The 15784-nt window shown below is 45.2% G+C and overlaps 1 protein-coding gene across 1 annotated transcript in view; it reads left to right on the top strand.

Annotated features, from left to right (window-relative positions):
- HS3ST6 (heparan sulfate-glucosamine 3-sulfotransferase 6) overlaps positions 1 to 15784 on the top strand; it is a 76420-nt gene that overhangs the window by 5418 nt on the left and 55218 nt on the right. The window lies entirely within an intron of this gene.

The following is a 15784-nucleotide window of genomic DNA, read 5'->3' as shown; positions in this document are numbered from 1 at the left end:
TTTTAATTTGTGGGGGGGGGGGGTTGGTAATGGTAAATGTAAGTGTTTTTTTTTAAAAAAAAGTGTCGCTTATTATTTTTATTTATTAAATATCTATTCCGCCCTATACCTGCAGATCTCAGGGCGGTTCACAACATAAAATGCCCAAGTCCATTTTGCCGGAGGTGCAAGATTTGCCTAAGTTACTGTGGACTAAAGACGCAGTCCTCATATTGTGTATTTGAAAGCAAGTTCCCTGGGACTCAATAGGTTGTGCCTCCTAGCAAACACGCAGCAGATCTTGCTGCAAGACATCTGGAGGGCGTGTAATGGAAAATTAACAAGATCTAAACTCTTCTCCTAAAAAAATTCTGACAACTAACCTTTGTAAAAAAACAAAACAAAAAAACCCTTCCCCACACGCAGTTCCCCCTGGTTTTGGTAAGCGTAACTATTATGTCATACTTGTGCATCTTATCAAGTGACATGAATGTGCATATGTTTTTCAAATTTATAGGAATTAATATAATTAGTGTCTGCATATGTTTGAACGGGTGCTCCAATACACATGGGGGGGTGTATTACTGGTTTTCATTTCTTAAGTATGAACCCTCAGTGTTTTAAAATATTTTTTAAAAGAAGTATTCCAAAACTTGGTATTTTCTAGCACCTGAAAACGTTAGTACAAGCCAGGAGATGGGCATTTTTCAAAATCTGAGTTGGGTCCCTTATGCAATTAAATTGCGATGAGGTGGAATTGATCCGGGAGATATAATGCTCTAATAGCACAAATGAACTCTCCTTAGGCAGCCCAGCTCTGAGAATGTCTGGCTACTGTTCATATGCTTAATATTAAACCTTCATCTCTTGGCCAGCTGGGTAAATGTCTGGAGCAGATTTATCTCTTCTTAGAAGTCAATTATTGTATCCGGTACATTATCTTAGAGGGGGCAGGGAATGGGGCAAAAAGCAAAGACTTTAAAATGGCTACCTTTTTAAGTGTCTGAACCCGTTTTCTTCCCAACCCGCCCAGTCTCCTCTGGAGCAAATCAGAGTAATGGGTCTGATCCATGTAAAGGCAATCGTTGACTAAATCCCGTGGGAAACAAGAGGTCTCATTTAAATTAGCTGTTAACTCAATCCCATTATTCCCAATCAAATATGCAGTAGCTAGATCCCCAAATTTACTCCAAGTAAGCCCCACTCATTTCAGTGGGACTCATCATTGCCAGCTAAGCATGTACGGCATGTAAGCCTTTAGCTGGTTAATGGCCAATATTTTTTTAATTGTACAAAACTAGGGTTTTAGTGTGATGACAGCTTACCCTAGGTCTTACAAATGGGTGGTGGTCTAATACCATCTGCAGGAATTGTTATTTTGAACATCTGTGGCTTTGCTGAGAAACTCTAACTTGGAAGTCAGTTGAACCATAGAGTTAAAGACACTTTCTGCACTACTCAGATTTTGCTTCTAAAAGTATCGCTGCAGTTTTCAAGGAAGTATAACTTGCATGCTTCTCTCTCCGCGTGTGTTCTAATGGATGGAACAAAAAATATTATGGTAATCTCTAATCTCACTCCTTAGATTTGTGCCTACCTGTAATGCTACAGGGACAAGTCTGATTAAAACAAAAACACAAATGACGAGGTTAATGTAATGGGCTTGGCTCATAATGATAATAGCATTTAATTAAAACCGCAGCATCATTTTAGTGCCTATGGGGCTATCCTAAGGTAAATGTTAAGAATGAGTATAAACCATTTGCTTGGCTTCTGGGTTGGCCTTATATTTTCATGGGCTATTGTTCATTGGGCCTAGCTGCACCTAGATCAATTAGACATGTAAGGTGGAGGTGGTGGTTGTGATGCAGCCAGCTGTTGCATTATTTTTGATGCAAAAGGCGGAGGGTTGAAAGGCAACAAACATTACCTACTTTTAAGGCTCCAGTCCTGTGTGTTCTGGGTATATGCCCTTTTTGAAACCAGTGGTCTTAGGACTGAGTAAGCATGCATAGGTCTGTGCTGAAAATCTGGCTGGTTTCATCAGGGAAAAGTTTAAGCAAAGACACGCTCAAATCTCTCGTTGAAATTGCTGAAAACTTCGGTTGGATTGAAATGTGTAGAAAGCAACCCCTTAAAAAAAAATAATAATAAGCAAAAATAGCCTTCCACATGATTATGCTTACTGAACTCCTGTTGTTTCACCCTTCTTCTTCCCCTCCTTTTTGGCAGAGAGAAAACAACATGTTTCTTAATTGGGGTGTATTTGAGATCACATATGATTGCAGGTGCTATTTAAATTTGGGGTGTGCGTGTGTATGTGTTGGGTGAAAGAACAAACGTTGAGCTCCTCTTTTTTGCTCCTGGGAATCTTTCGCAGCAGTGTCAACATTTCTGAAATAGTTGACTAAGCCAAGAAACCCCAAACCGGTGCCAATAGCTTTTAATTGCCAACATCTTGGGGCCCCGAGGCACCTGTGGAATTGTTCATCATCTTAAGTACATTTTTGTTTCTTCAAAAAAAGCGGGGAAATATGTCGAGCAACAAACTCCCTCTTTGCAATATAACCCTCTTTGTATTTTCTCATGCAGTGTTAATCCCAGTTGGAGTTTGGTGGCTCCGACTCTTAGATTTCGTATATCTTTGGCTTATGATTGGCACCTGGCATCCTTTCAAGCAGAAGTTATTTCAGTCGGTGAATATATAAAACCAACAAAAGCAAAATAGGAGCATCTCTTTTTTTTCTTCTGCGGACATGTTTTTGATTCCCGTTTCCCTGCCCTACCTCTACGGGAACTTGTGCTCTTTGTTAAATAACAAAAGAAACGGGTGGTTTAGAAAGCCAGAAGTAAATCTTCAGGTTGTGAAACCCTTTAACTCTTTAATGTAGAGGCAGGGGAAGAAGGAAGCTGGCTTTCAGGCAAAGGGTCATAGAGCATCTGCTTTGCATGTGGAAGGTCCCAGTCTCTCGAGATAGGGCTGGAAAGGGCCCTTGTCTGAAATCCCAGAAAACAGCTGCCAGTCAGTGTAGGCCATACTGAGCTTGGTGGACCAGTGGTTTGACTCTATATAAAGCAGCATCAAGGAAGGGCAGCAACTTGATGGAGAGCACATGGTTTGATTCATCCCTGGTATCTGCAGGTATGGCAGGGAATGTTGCCTGCCTGAAATCCTGCAGAGCTGGGGCCAGTCCATGCATAGGCAATATTGAGTCAGATAGACCATAAGGCAGCCTCTCATGTTCTTTTCTTTTCAATGCTTTAACAGGAATGACATAACTTAAGAATTTATACAAGAGAATTATTATTATTATCTCATTTCAAACTGCAGTTAAAGCAGTTAATGCAGCCCCAGTCATAACCCCCACAGCACATCGCAGGGGAGAAAGGAAACTCAATTCTTTAGAATTGTTTTCCAGGGTGAAGATGTGTGTCTCTCCAGCAGCTTTGAAAATATGGTGCCAGGAGCATCTCTGTGTGAAGAGAGCTTCTTGGGGCCATCATCAAGAAGGCACCCTCAAGAACCACCAGCTGTTTTGTAGCCCAAAACATCTGGAGGGCAGCAGGCTGGGTAAAGACTGGTGTAGGTGATCAATAATTGCATTTTAAAAATGGGTGGGGGTATAGTTGTTTGCCACTTGTACCCAGTTGAACAGGATGAAGCATATCTATTTATCATCTATCTATCTATCTATCTATCTATCTATCTATCATCTATCTATCTATCTATCTATCTATCTATCTATCTACCTATCTAAACTCACCTGCAACATAGGATTAAACTTGACCTTTGTGAAGTCTGAATTTTCTTTAACAAACATGCTGAGCTTTAATCATTGGTTCATCCAGCTCTGTATAGAGAACCTCAGAAGAGCCTGTTGGATCAGACCATTGGTCCGTCTAGTCCAGCATCCTCTATTCATAGCTGCCAACCAATAAAGTGGCATCACTTTGCCACCCTTGATAATTGGAAGAGCTTTCTCTAGTCCCGAGCTGCCATTTGATAAGTGAAGCAGCAGTGCATTGTGGGACCGTGATAAGAGTCTTCAGCTGCCATGCCCTGAACTAATCAATGATTGCTTTGTCTCCTTTGGCAAGGGCAAGGGACTCCCACCCAGGGGTGTGAACACTTGGATTTGGGCCAATGCATAGATTTCTATAGATACCAAGTCTTGGTATGCGCCGTTGAAATGTCATCAGCATTTAAGTTTTGCTCTTTGTACGCCATTGTCTGACGGTTGCCAGGATGTTTCTTTAGCAAACATATTAGGGCAACATTGCAAGGAAAGAGAACCAACTATCTTTAAACACACAATGCATTTGTCATCAAAATATCCTTGGAGGCTAGCCTTGGAGGCAATTGATGGAGGCTTGCCTCTTCCACGATGAGCATGAAAACTTTTCCAAGGGCTATCTTTTTTCCACCTTTTCTCAATCTCTTCAGCTGATGAACACAACACTGACATTCCATAATTGTTTTTCTTTTGTTTGAGTTTGGTGGCCGCTATCCTGGACATGTCCGTTTTATTTTAGAATCAACAAGTCCCATTTAAATCTGCTTGAGACCCCGCTGTTTGAATGAATATCTATTCATCTTGCACGGTGACACCACCTGTAGGGAAGGCCTTTGAAAATGGCCTGAGCCACTCGTATGCTGAAGTCATCTTCAAATGTGCTTCTGCATATCTCCCCATCACCTGCGATGAGGTAGGTGGCATTTAGGAAAGGGCCTTCTGTGCTGTAATACACAATTTATGAATTTCTCTCCCTAGATAGACTTGCCTGGTGCCGATATTAGTGCTGGATTATTATTTAAAATCCAGGTTTTTAACATCTGGTTTATTTGGGGTGGTTCATTGGCCCTGGCTCCACCTACTGCTGATCTCCCTGCCTTCATCCCTACCAATCACCATCAAACCTTTATTGGCATCACTTACAAACATTCAGAATGAATAGGCCAATGCAATCTCGTTGCCATTTCAACAGTACAGTCATTTGCCAAATGGAAGAAGAGGCGAGCTATCTATTTCACCTCTGTGGGACTCCAGCAAGGGCAGGGTCCTGTAGCGTACAGGAAATGTACAGGCGTACAGGCGGCAGAAAATCAAATAGAGGAACTTGGCTACTGTCTTGGTGAGCTCCTGGTCTCTCCCCTGTAATAAGAAGCGTATAACCTCTGTCTCTGGTTTCCATGTTGGGATACATAGGTGGTCTAAGAATTGTTGGTGGAGATCATATATTTTACTATTAAGGGCCATGTGAGCTAGAGTTTCCACCAGGTGGGCATCACATGGGCAGGTCCTATCTCCTTCTGCCATACCCACAAATCTACCCCAAAGGTGGGTTAGAAGGATTACAATTGAACCTAGCCAGCGAAAAAGCCCTTCTTTCTACCTACCATTGGCCCTAGGATATGAAAAATATTAAACGCAGGGCATGCCTGATTTCAGAGATATAGAGGTTTGGTTGTGCTTGACACTTCTACGTGAATTGAACCATGTGTGGTCTAAAAGTCTGCATAATCCTTTCCCAGCAGAACATAGCCCATTGCAAACTATCTTCACACCTGTGTGTGTATTTATTTTGTTTCACATAATAACTGTTTAAATATGTGATGCATACTGATGTGACCCTTAAGTTGATTCTCTGCTGGTGAAGAAACGAACACGTTCCCTCTCGAAACTCTTTCTCCAGCTTTCCTGGTATATGAGGTATCATAGTTTGCTTCTGTCCTTGGAGCCTTGGAGAACTTGTTTGTTTGTTTTGTAATTCCAAAGGAGGAGCGTGTTTTGCTTGTCTTTCCCTGCATGTCAGAGTTTGAACATCATTAGTCTGCAGAATGTTTCCTCTGCTATCATAAGGCATAAGCAAACAGCAGACAGGCCTTAACCTGTGCCATTTACCAGAAGCAGTTTCTCTCTCTAAAGCAAATCCAAAATTTGGATTTCTGTCTCAGGTGAAGCATATGTAGGATTTCTGGGGAGGTCTGAAGAATTTTGTAAGATTTAGCAAAAAAATAAAATAAAATATTTTAATTAAGTGGTTATTTGCATACCAACTTCATAATGAAGTCAGGAGTGAGCAGTGATGTAGCCAAATGTGTGAGTGCAGGTAGTGCCCATTTACTTAGGATACTGAAACCCAAAATGGACCAGCAAAATCTCTCCGAACTGAGCACACCAGCAGGAAAGTAGCAGATGAGAATTAATGTAACTGCAAAGTGGCACACCCTCAGAAAAATGAACCCTAACTTTTAGGGATGGGGGAGAAATTAAATTCAGTTTGCATTTTATGTTTAACCTACCTGATTCACACTTTCCAAAATGATACTTAAACCGACACACAGCCATCCTTTGAAATTTGCACTTCTCTGAATTTTGCAATTCAGTTCACCGGCAAAGTCATGTGTACAAAAATGCATATACTAGTGTAAAGTGTGCATGAAAAACTGCATATAATAGGGGAAATGATGCACAAAAGTGCACTATATTCAGGAAAATTGGTTTGCAAACATGTGTACGTTAGACAAAAATGCACTGAAAAATGGGTATATTGGGAGAAATTTGTGCTAAAATGTCGATGAATTTGCAAACTGATGTGGAAATGTGGAGAATGTAACACTGGGAAAGTGAGAAAATGAAACTGACAGATTCACCCTTCCCTATTCTGCATATTCATCAACAGTATCGGGTGTGCCTGGGGAAAAGAGATCGGGATTGTAGTAGCTGGCTCTCCCAAAAAGTCAATTCTTTGTGCAGTGGAAGGGATGAGGGGGAAAGCAACAAAACCATTAAGGCAGGGGGTTATAAATAAAACCTGGTGTTGTTGTGGGGTTTTTTAAACAAACAAACAAAAAAACCCACCCTGATGGGAGTTGTAGTCTAAAACATCTGGAGGGCATCTGGTTGGCAAAGGCTGATCTATTGTGTAGCCGAGTTTGGAATCCCATGTGCGTTGCTAGTGGCTCTGACTCAAAAAGGATATCTCAGAGCTAAGGGGGAAAGTGCAGAAAAGGGCAACCAAAATGATTAATGGGCTGGAACCCCTTCTGATGAGGGAAGGCCTTGCCAAACTTGGTGCGCCACCAGATGCTGCTGAACTACATCTCCCACAATCCCTGGCCACTGGCCATGCTGGCTGGGGCTGATGGGAGCTGTAGTCCAGCAGCAACTGGAAGACACCAGGGTTTTAGTTTTGGGGCAGGGATGGGAACATGGTAGGGGTTTTTATAAACATATGCTACGAGTGGATTGTGTGCATAGAGAAAGCTCTTTCTTCATCATGGCATTGCCCAGTTCAGTTCTCCTTGCTAAAGAACATAAGAACCTGCTTGACACCAACTCAGATCATTGGTTCATCTAGCTCAGTATTGTCTGCACTGGCTGGCAGTTGCTTTCCAAGATTTCAGGCAGGAGTCTCTCCCAGCCCTACCTGGAGATGGCAAGGGATCGAACCTAGGACCTTCTGCACACAAGGGTGATGCTGTACCACTGAGCTACGGCAGTTCCCCAAAGGAAGCACACACAGGGAAACTTGTGGAACACACAGTCATAGGTGGCATTGATTCCCACTTGTGTTAGAATGTGAAATTGTATCTCAATGGCTCTGGGTCATGATAGTGTGTTAGAACCTCCATGTGCCATGGCAGTGTACCTCTGAATACCAGATGCTGCTGGTGTGCAATGCTTGGTGTTTTTATGCCCTGCCTGTTTATTACTTCCTTGGAAGCATGTCAGTGGCTACTGTTGGAAGCAGGATATGATCCACCAGGGCTCTTTCCAGAGGCTCCCTGGGGTAACTGCCTGAGGCCGATCAGCAAATCCCCAACCCCCCCGCCGCCGTCAGTCAAGGTGCACAGTTGCCCTGAACTTGAACAGAATTGACTATAAAGTGTTTTATTTGTTGCATTTATATCTCACCTCCCCCCGCAGTCAAGATGGTGTCTGTGGTTCTTCCCCTCTGCCGTTAATCCCTACCACAACCCTGTGAGGTAGGCTACGCTGAGAGGTCATGACTGGCCCAAGGTGACCCAGCGCGCTTCATAACTGAGTGGGGATTACTGCCACAGAGTAATCACAGAGCCAGAGCATAGCCACAGTAGGCTAGTAGCCATGGGGGGGGGCGGGGAGCCAGGATTTTTGTTGGGGGAGAACAGGCCTTTTGTTATGGGGGCAGAACCAATGTGATTGGTCAGTTAGTTAAGTATTTCTATTGTCTTACTTGATATTGGGGGGGCAGTCTTTTCTTCCATGAATTTGTCTAGTCCAGGGGTCAGCAAACTTTTTCAGCAGGGGGCCGGTCCACTGTCCCTCAGACCTTGTGGGGGGCCGGACTATATTTTGGAGGGAAAAAATGAACGAATTCCTATGCCCCACAAATAACCCAGAGATGCATTTAAAATAAAAGGGCACATTCTACTCATGTAAAAACACGCTGATTCCCGGACCGTCCGTGGGCCAGATTTAGAAGACGATTGGGCCAGATCCAGCCCCCGGGCCTTAGTCTGCTTACCCATGGTCTAGTCCTCTTTTAAAGCCGTCCGAGTGGGTGGCCTTCGCTTCCTCCTGTGGGAGCGAGTTCCAGAGTTGAATTAGACATTGCATGAAGAAGTGCTTTCTCTTATGGAAGTCCATGAGTTGTAGTGTTATGGGAAAGGGAGAGGGGAGAGATGACTTCTGTCTATCCACTTCTCCAGGTTTCTGAAAAGCTGGGTCCATTTTCTCAGTGGGCTGATTGATTTCCCTATGGATGTGATGAAAGGATCTGGTCCTCTTGGCTGCGAGGACAGCACAATTGTCCAAACCCTGAGAGGTAGAAGAGGCACCTATTCATGTTCTGCTGCTTGGCTGATTCCTCTTCCCCCATCATCGCTTTCCCTCAAACCCTGGCAGCTTTGTAAGTTAAGAGATGTCAGGAGAGCAAGAGTCGCCGCTAATGGTGTTAGCTGCAGGCAAATGGGAAGCTCTTCCTGAAACATTTGTTCCAAACCTGCTGTGTGTGTGTGTGTGTGTGTGTGTGCGCGCGCGCATGCATGTGCGTTTAAATCATTATTTTAAAATAATAATTATGTCACATTTGCTCGGAGAAGGAAGTGGGTGACTTGGCGGAAGTTGGGCTGGGCCAGGGAGGCAGAAAAAGTTAATTGGAGAGGCGGCTTAAAAGCTTATGACTGACCTTTTGTCAAATGGGGAGGTGGGGGAGAGGGAGAGAGAACTTTTTTTTCAGTGTATTAAGCCTGGGTGGGGATTGAGAAGTTGGCTAATGAAAGGCTTGGTTTAATACCAGGATTTAAGCTCCTAAATGGCTTTTGAAAGCACTCTGGGAGAGCCCATCAGCAGTAGGTTGCGGTTGTCTGTTTCTTCCCCACCCACCTCCATTTCTGCCCCCTCCCCCAAACTGGAGGCCTCTCTCCAAATTTGAAACCAATTCGTTAAAGCCATCTTTGAAAGCAAGGTCACACTAGGGAGCCATCTCGTGTTCTCTTTCTATCTCCTCCTTCTCAAAGAATTTTAGAGACCCGATGGAAAGCGTAGCCATTTGCTTTTTGAGCTAAATGGGAGAGTTTGAGCTAAAAGAGATCAGAATAGCCTTGGTGGATGAGAGAATGTGCCCACCTGCCTAGAGTTAGGAAGGCCATGTCTGCATTGCTCCAAAAGCGGACACATGAAATCTGCAGCTCAAAAAGCAGCTGTCTATATTGACTGCTTCTTTATTGCCGCCTAATCTTCTTTCGTTCTCCTTTGGATACAAAATGTTTGGATATAACGGATGTTTATGTAATTGGGATTTTTAATGGGAAGTATGCCCCAATAACTTGGAGGTGGAGCGGACATTCAAAAATTTCCTTGAAAATGGATGCAGGTGGCGCTAGGGATGCGGATGGCACTGTGGGTTAAACCACAGAGCCTAGGACTTGCCGATCAGAAGGTCGGCGGTTCGAATCCCCGCTACAGGGTGAGCTCCCGTTGCTCGGTCCCTGCTCCTGCCAACCTAGCCGTTCGAAAGCATGTCAAAGTACAAGTAGATAAATAGGTACCGCTCTGGCGGGAAGGGAAATGGCGTTTCCGTGCGCTGCCCTGGTTCGCCAGAAGCGGCTTAGTCATGCTGGCCACATAACCTGGAAGCTGTACGCCGGCTCCCTCGGTCTATAGAGCAAGATGAGCGTCGCAACCCCAGAGTCGGCCACAACTGGGCATAATGGTCAGGGGTCCTTTACCTTTTTATGCCCCAATAACTTGGAGGTGGCGCGGACATTCAAAAATTTCCTTGAAAATGCTTATATTGAACCCACTTCCATTCTAATTTTAGAGTTCAACTCCAGGACAAACTGAACCCTGCATTTCTGCTAAAACTCTTGAACCCCCACGGTTTCAACAGCGAGGGATGAGGGGGTTGGCTTGTGTCAAAAAATTGTGGCCTTTATTGGAAAAGCTTTAGGGACAGCCCTTAAACTTTCCCTGGCATCCCCCTCCCCCAAAAAGAGCTGCAACTGTTCTACCAGAGCAAATTGATTACAAGCAAGAGGAGAATTACGTTAATATACTTGCTTGTCACTTGGGCCGTATTAGTAATCTCTTCTCATTAATCTGCGGAGAATACGGAGGTGACCTTGTTAAGCATCCTTGCAGATGGGGGAAGTCTGACCCGGCTGCTATTGATTTACTACCGTGAGACCCATAAATGCCCTCTTGGCGCTCCCTGCATTCCAGCCGCAGCAGGAGCATCTACAGCTATTTTGGGGGAAGAGCCAGGTCCTGACATGCCCCGCTTTGTGCTTGATGTGTGCAATTCAGACATCCCTTTTTGCACTTGCAGACTTTTTCTGCAACATTCAAACAGAGAAAAGAAAGTCCTTCCTCATGCAGAGCAAAGATCAACTGTGGAACTCTCTTCCACAGGAGGCAGTGATGGTCATCGACTTAGTGTTTTTTTTAAAAAAAATACTATCAAAATAAGTTTATTGTACTAGCCAAAGGCCACAACAATTCCATGCAATCACAATCAATTTAAAATATGACATCTGCAAATAAAAACAGTGACCATATAATGCAATGTATCCAATAACAAGGATGCCTCCATGTCTACATTGAGTTTTAATTTCTGCCCATTACAGTTTACAGCTATTTTATCCAGTTCCTGCTTCCTTATCTTTTCTTTTCTTTTTTGCCTCCAGAGCAAAAGGGCCCACCTTATGTGTCACTGAAGCCTCTCACTTGGGGAGAACCTGCTATTCTGTACAAATAGGGGTTTCAGAAAGCTCCTCCTAGGATCTGCACACAGGGGGACAAGTTAACATATAATGTGAAATACCTTCCACCTGGCGTTGCCAACAAATGCACAGCCTGCAACTTAGATGGCTTTTAAAGAGGAGTGGAAAATTCATGGAGAAGGCTTTCGACAGGGTCAGCCAGCCCATGAGGCAGACAGAAGCAGCTGCCTCGGGTGGCGGAATCCCATGGGGCTGCACTCTGGTGTGTGTTGGGGTCATGCGGCAGCAGCTTCCAATGATATATTGGTAAGCGAGACTTGCAGGGGGCAATGGCAGCAGTGGCACCATCCTGTATCTCCTTGGGCGGTGAAATGGGGCGGGCCATCCCTGGCTATCTATCCATGGCTACTAGCTATGATGGCTATGTTCTGCCTCCATAGTCAGAGGCAGTAATGTGTCTGAATAGCAATTGGTGGAAACCACAGGAAGGAAGGGTACTCTTGTGTCCAGGTTCTGCTTGAGGGTATCTTACAGGCATCTGGTTGGCCACTTTGAGAACAGGGTGCTGGGCCAGATGAACCACTGGCCTGATCCAGCAGGCTTTTCTTGTGTTTCACAATAGGCCCTGATGAGTGATATACTTGCTTCTCACTGGGCCAATACTTGGCACTTGGAAGAGATGGGATGGTTGAAAGCCAGCATGTACCCTCTTCCCTCCATCACCACCATCTTCTGAAGCTGTCTGATGCCAAGTCAGACCATTGGCTCATGAAGCTCAGTATGGTCTACACTGCCTGGCTGCAGAGTTCCAGGGTTTCAGACAGGCAGTCTTTTTCCAGCCCTAACTGGAAGTGCTGGGGATTGATCCTGGGAACGTCTGTATGCTGTGCAGTTGCCCTACATAGCCTAAAAATAAAGTAACATTCTAGTCCTCATGATTCTGAATCAGGGTAGAACTAAGTGACTGTAGAACACAGCAAGCTGCCTTCCACCAGCTCAGGCCACTGGTCTGTTTAACTCACTGCTGTTTATACTGACAATTCAGTATCTGACTACTCTGACCTTCTGCATGCATAGCAGCTGCACTATACCACTGAGCTACAGCCCCTGCCTGGCATATAAAATGATGGCAAACCTGCTTTTGAGTGTGAGGAGCTTGCTTTGGGAGCCCATCTCCCTTCCTTTCCCACTATGAAGCCTTATAGTCTAACTCTCTATTACCTCCCTCCCCAAAATGGAAATGTCTTGGGGAATGAAGGCGCCTGGGAGGGCTGGATTTAAAGCCACGGCCAAATGCTTTGCCGCTGAGCTCTTTTTGCAAGCTGAATTAGCCTTTCGTGCTGAGAACACAGTGCCTCTTCCAGCAAACTGCCAACGTTTGGGCTTTGAGCTAGAAGATGCTCCTGGGAAGTAGGAAAACAAGGAGAAAGCAGAACCCTTTTTCCCAATCAGGTGCTTTCCAGATGTTTTTGGACTGTGGCGCCCATCAAGCCCAGCCAGCTGTGGTCTACAACATCTGGTGGGCAAGACTCAAGTCTAGAGATCCTGGTTCATAGCCAGGCCCAGAAGTTTGAGTGATGGATGCAGAAAATTGGCATGGCTTCTTGTTCCATTAATTCCCAGTGGGATTTTCCCACAACGTGGCTTGGCTGGCTTTAAAAGAGGATTGGACAAATTCATGGAGGAAGAGAAGGCTATCAATGGCTACTAGTATGATGGCTATCCTCTGCCCCCACAGCTAGAGGCAGCAATGCTTCTGAATACCAATTGCTGGGAACCACAGAAGGGGAGAGAGTCCTCTTCTTCTCAGGTCCTGTTTGTGGGTTTCCCAACGGGACATCTGTTTGGCCCCTGTGACAACAGGATGCTGGACTAGATGGGCCGTTGACCCGATCCAGCAGGCCTCTTCTTATGTGATGCAGATGTGGAATCCAACTAGTCAATTCTGTGTGGCTCTCAGCCACCCTTGGTGATGCCCCACACTTGGTGATGCTCCTCCAAGCTCCTCGCCAGCCTCAGTCCTCAGCCAAGTGGCTTCTTAGATTGCAAGAGAGGAAGGGGAATAATATCTGCCGGATGGATCTGTAAGCATCCCCGTCTCATTGCCAAAGGGGACCCTTCTGCATTTAATTTGCACTGTAATTCTGAGTGACAAGTTGTCTTGGGTGACGTCCTGACAGAGTGAACATCAATAGCCCTGGAAATGAAATGAACCCCCCAATTACCGTCTCTCAAGGAGCAGGGTGGGGCCAGCCATCGGGGGATATGATGAGGGCTCAATAAACAACATTGATCCGAGCGTTGATGAGGCGTTCTCTGGGGGGTGTCAGCGTACCAACCCCCTCATTACTTACACTTGTCAATAGATCCTGGCTCAGATGCAGGAATTGGCAGCCGATTGACTCCCATGCCAATAGGACCACTGAGCTTCCTCTTTCTCTTTCTCTGTCTGGCTTGCTTCACAAGAAATGGCACACTCCACAGTTATCGATAGACAAGCAAGCCTTTGTGCCTCCGAGAGACCTCCTACCTCTTCCTGAAGTGACAGCTACTCCCTGGTTCAGATTTCTACTAAGCTCCATCATTTGGCTTCCCTTGAAATCTCCTGGTGCTTTGTCAGAGGAAAGCAATAGAGCATCACAGTTTGGGCAATGGAGCTGAAGAAGCTTGACTTAGAATCATGGAACTGTGGAGCTGGAAGGGGCCCAAGGGTCATCTAGTCCAACCCCAGCTTGTGATAGGTCAGTTCCAAGGATCAATGTTTTAAATGCCAACTCTCACTGTCATGCTGGATGGGGCTGATGGGTGTAGTTTGATGACTTTAAAGGAGGATAAGATAAATTCATGAGGCTTTCAGTGAGTACTAGCCAGGATGGCTCTGTTTTGTGTCCACTGAGTGAAGCAATATGCCTCCGAATAATAGTTTATGGGAATCACAGGTAGGCAGAGGGCACTTGTGCTGAGGTCCTGCTTGTGGGTTTTCCATGGGGGTATCTGCTTGGCCACTGTGAGAATAGGATGGTGGACTAGACAGGCCACTGGACTGATCCAAAAGCCAGGCTCTTCTTACAGTCAAACATTCTTACGTTCCAAAACATGGCCATGCTGGCTGGGGCTGATGGGAGTTGTAGTCCAAAACACCTGGAGGGCACCAGGTTGGCAAAGGGCAGGGCTTTTTTCAGCCAGAACTCCCTGGAGCTCAGTTCTGGCACCTCTCAAGTGGGCGCCATTTCCATTATAAGGGAACAAGGGAGGTATTTGTGTTGAGTTCCGGCACCTCTTTTTCTTGAAAAATAAGTAGATGATTTGGTCACCAAAGCCTAGCACAGCTTGTGCTCTCTGCAAGCCACTGGGGTTGATGAGCACATCCACCAACCATTTCTCTCAGCGCAAAATGGAGAGGGCTAAATTTGGCATGTTGACAGGTTGGTGGGCCGATCAAAGGAGAGGCATTTTCTGCATGTTGGGGTTATGCAAGCTGTTGACATCCCAATCCCCGGAGGGCGGCGTGTGAGTTGGTTACAGCTCAGCGAGAGGGAGGGAGGGAGGGAGGGAGGGAGGGAGGGAGGGAGGGAGGGAGAGGGAGTGCAGCTGGTTTGGTTCTTGTGAACACCTTGGGGAACAATCAAGTAGGGACCTATCCCGGCTGCGCCTCTTGTGCAAGTGTGCCAATGTGGTGAGATTGCCCATTGGCCTGACCCAACATTGGGCTTTTGATCTTGAACCAAGCAGGGAAAGAGAAGCGTAGCAGAGGCGGAGGCTGGTGGAGCTGCTCCCCTCCATTAAAGACCTGGGATAGAGGAATTACGAAGCCAGTTTGCTGTTCCATATTATTATTAGATTTATTACCCACCCCTCAACAGATGGTCCCAGGTTACAGCAATATAAAATGCAGCATTAAAAACACTTTACAACATATGTAGCCTCTTTGCTCTGCTTTTGTGACATTGGAGATACAGTGGTACCTCGGGTTACGTACGCTTCAGGTTACATACGCTTCAGGTTACAGACTCCGGCTAACCCAGAAATAGTGCTTCAGGATGAGAACAGAAATCGTGTTCCGGCGGCACGGCAGCAGCAAGAGGCCCCATTAGCTAAAGTGGTACTTCAGGTTAAGAACAGTTTCAGGTTAAGTACGGACCTCCGGAACGAATTAAGTACTTAACCCGAGGTACCACTGTATCTATCTATCTATCTGTCTATCTATCTTATCTGTCTATCTATCTATCTATCTATCTATCATCTATCTATCTATCATTTATCTATCTATCTATCATCTATCATCTATCATCTATCATCTATCATCTATCATCTATCATCTATCATCTATCATCTATCATCTATCATCTATCATCTATCTATTTTCCAAGGTTGCATACAAAACATATATTTAAAGCAGATTTAAAGCACTTCTACCTGCTTCTCCAAAGAATTATGGGCAGAGCTACAATTCCCAGCACCCCTAACAAACTACAGTTCCCAGAATTCTTTTTTAGGGGGAAACGGTCTCTAAATGTATGGTGTGTATGCAGCTTAGGAATGCAGAGGGTGAGTTCTTGGTCAAGATCGGTGACTCCAGCTTGCATCTCCCCCCAC

The sequence above is a fragment of the Podarcis filfolensis genome (assembly GCF_964270895.1).
Source record: "Podarcis filfolensis genome assembly, chromosome: 14".
NCBI lineage: Eukaryota > Metazoa > Chordata > Lepidosauria > Squamata > Lacertidae > Podarcis > Podarcis filfolensis.
Note: the sequence above shows the minus strand (reverse complement) of the source record. Positions and strands in the feature narration are given on the sequence as shown.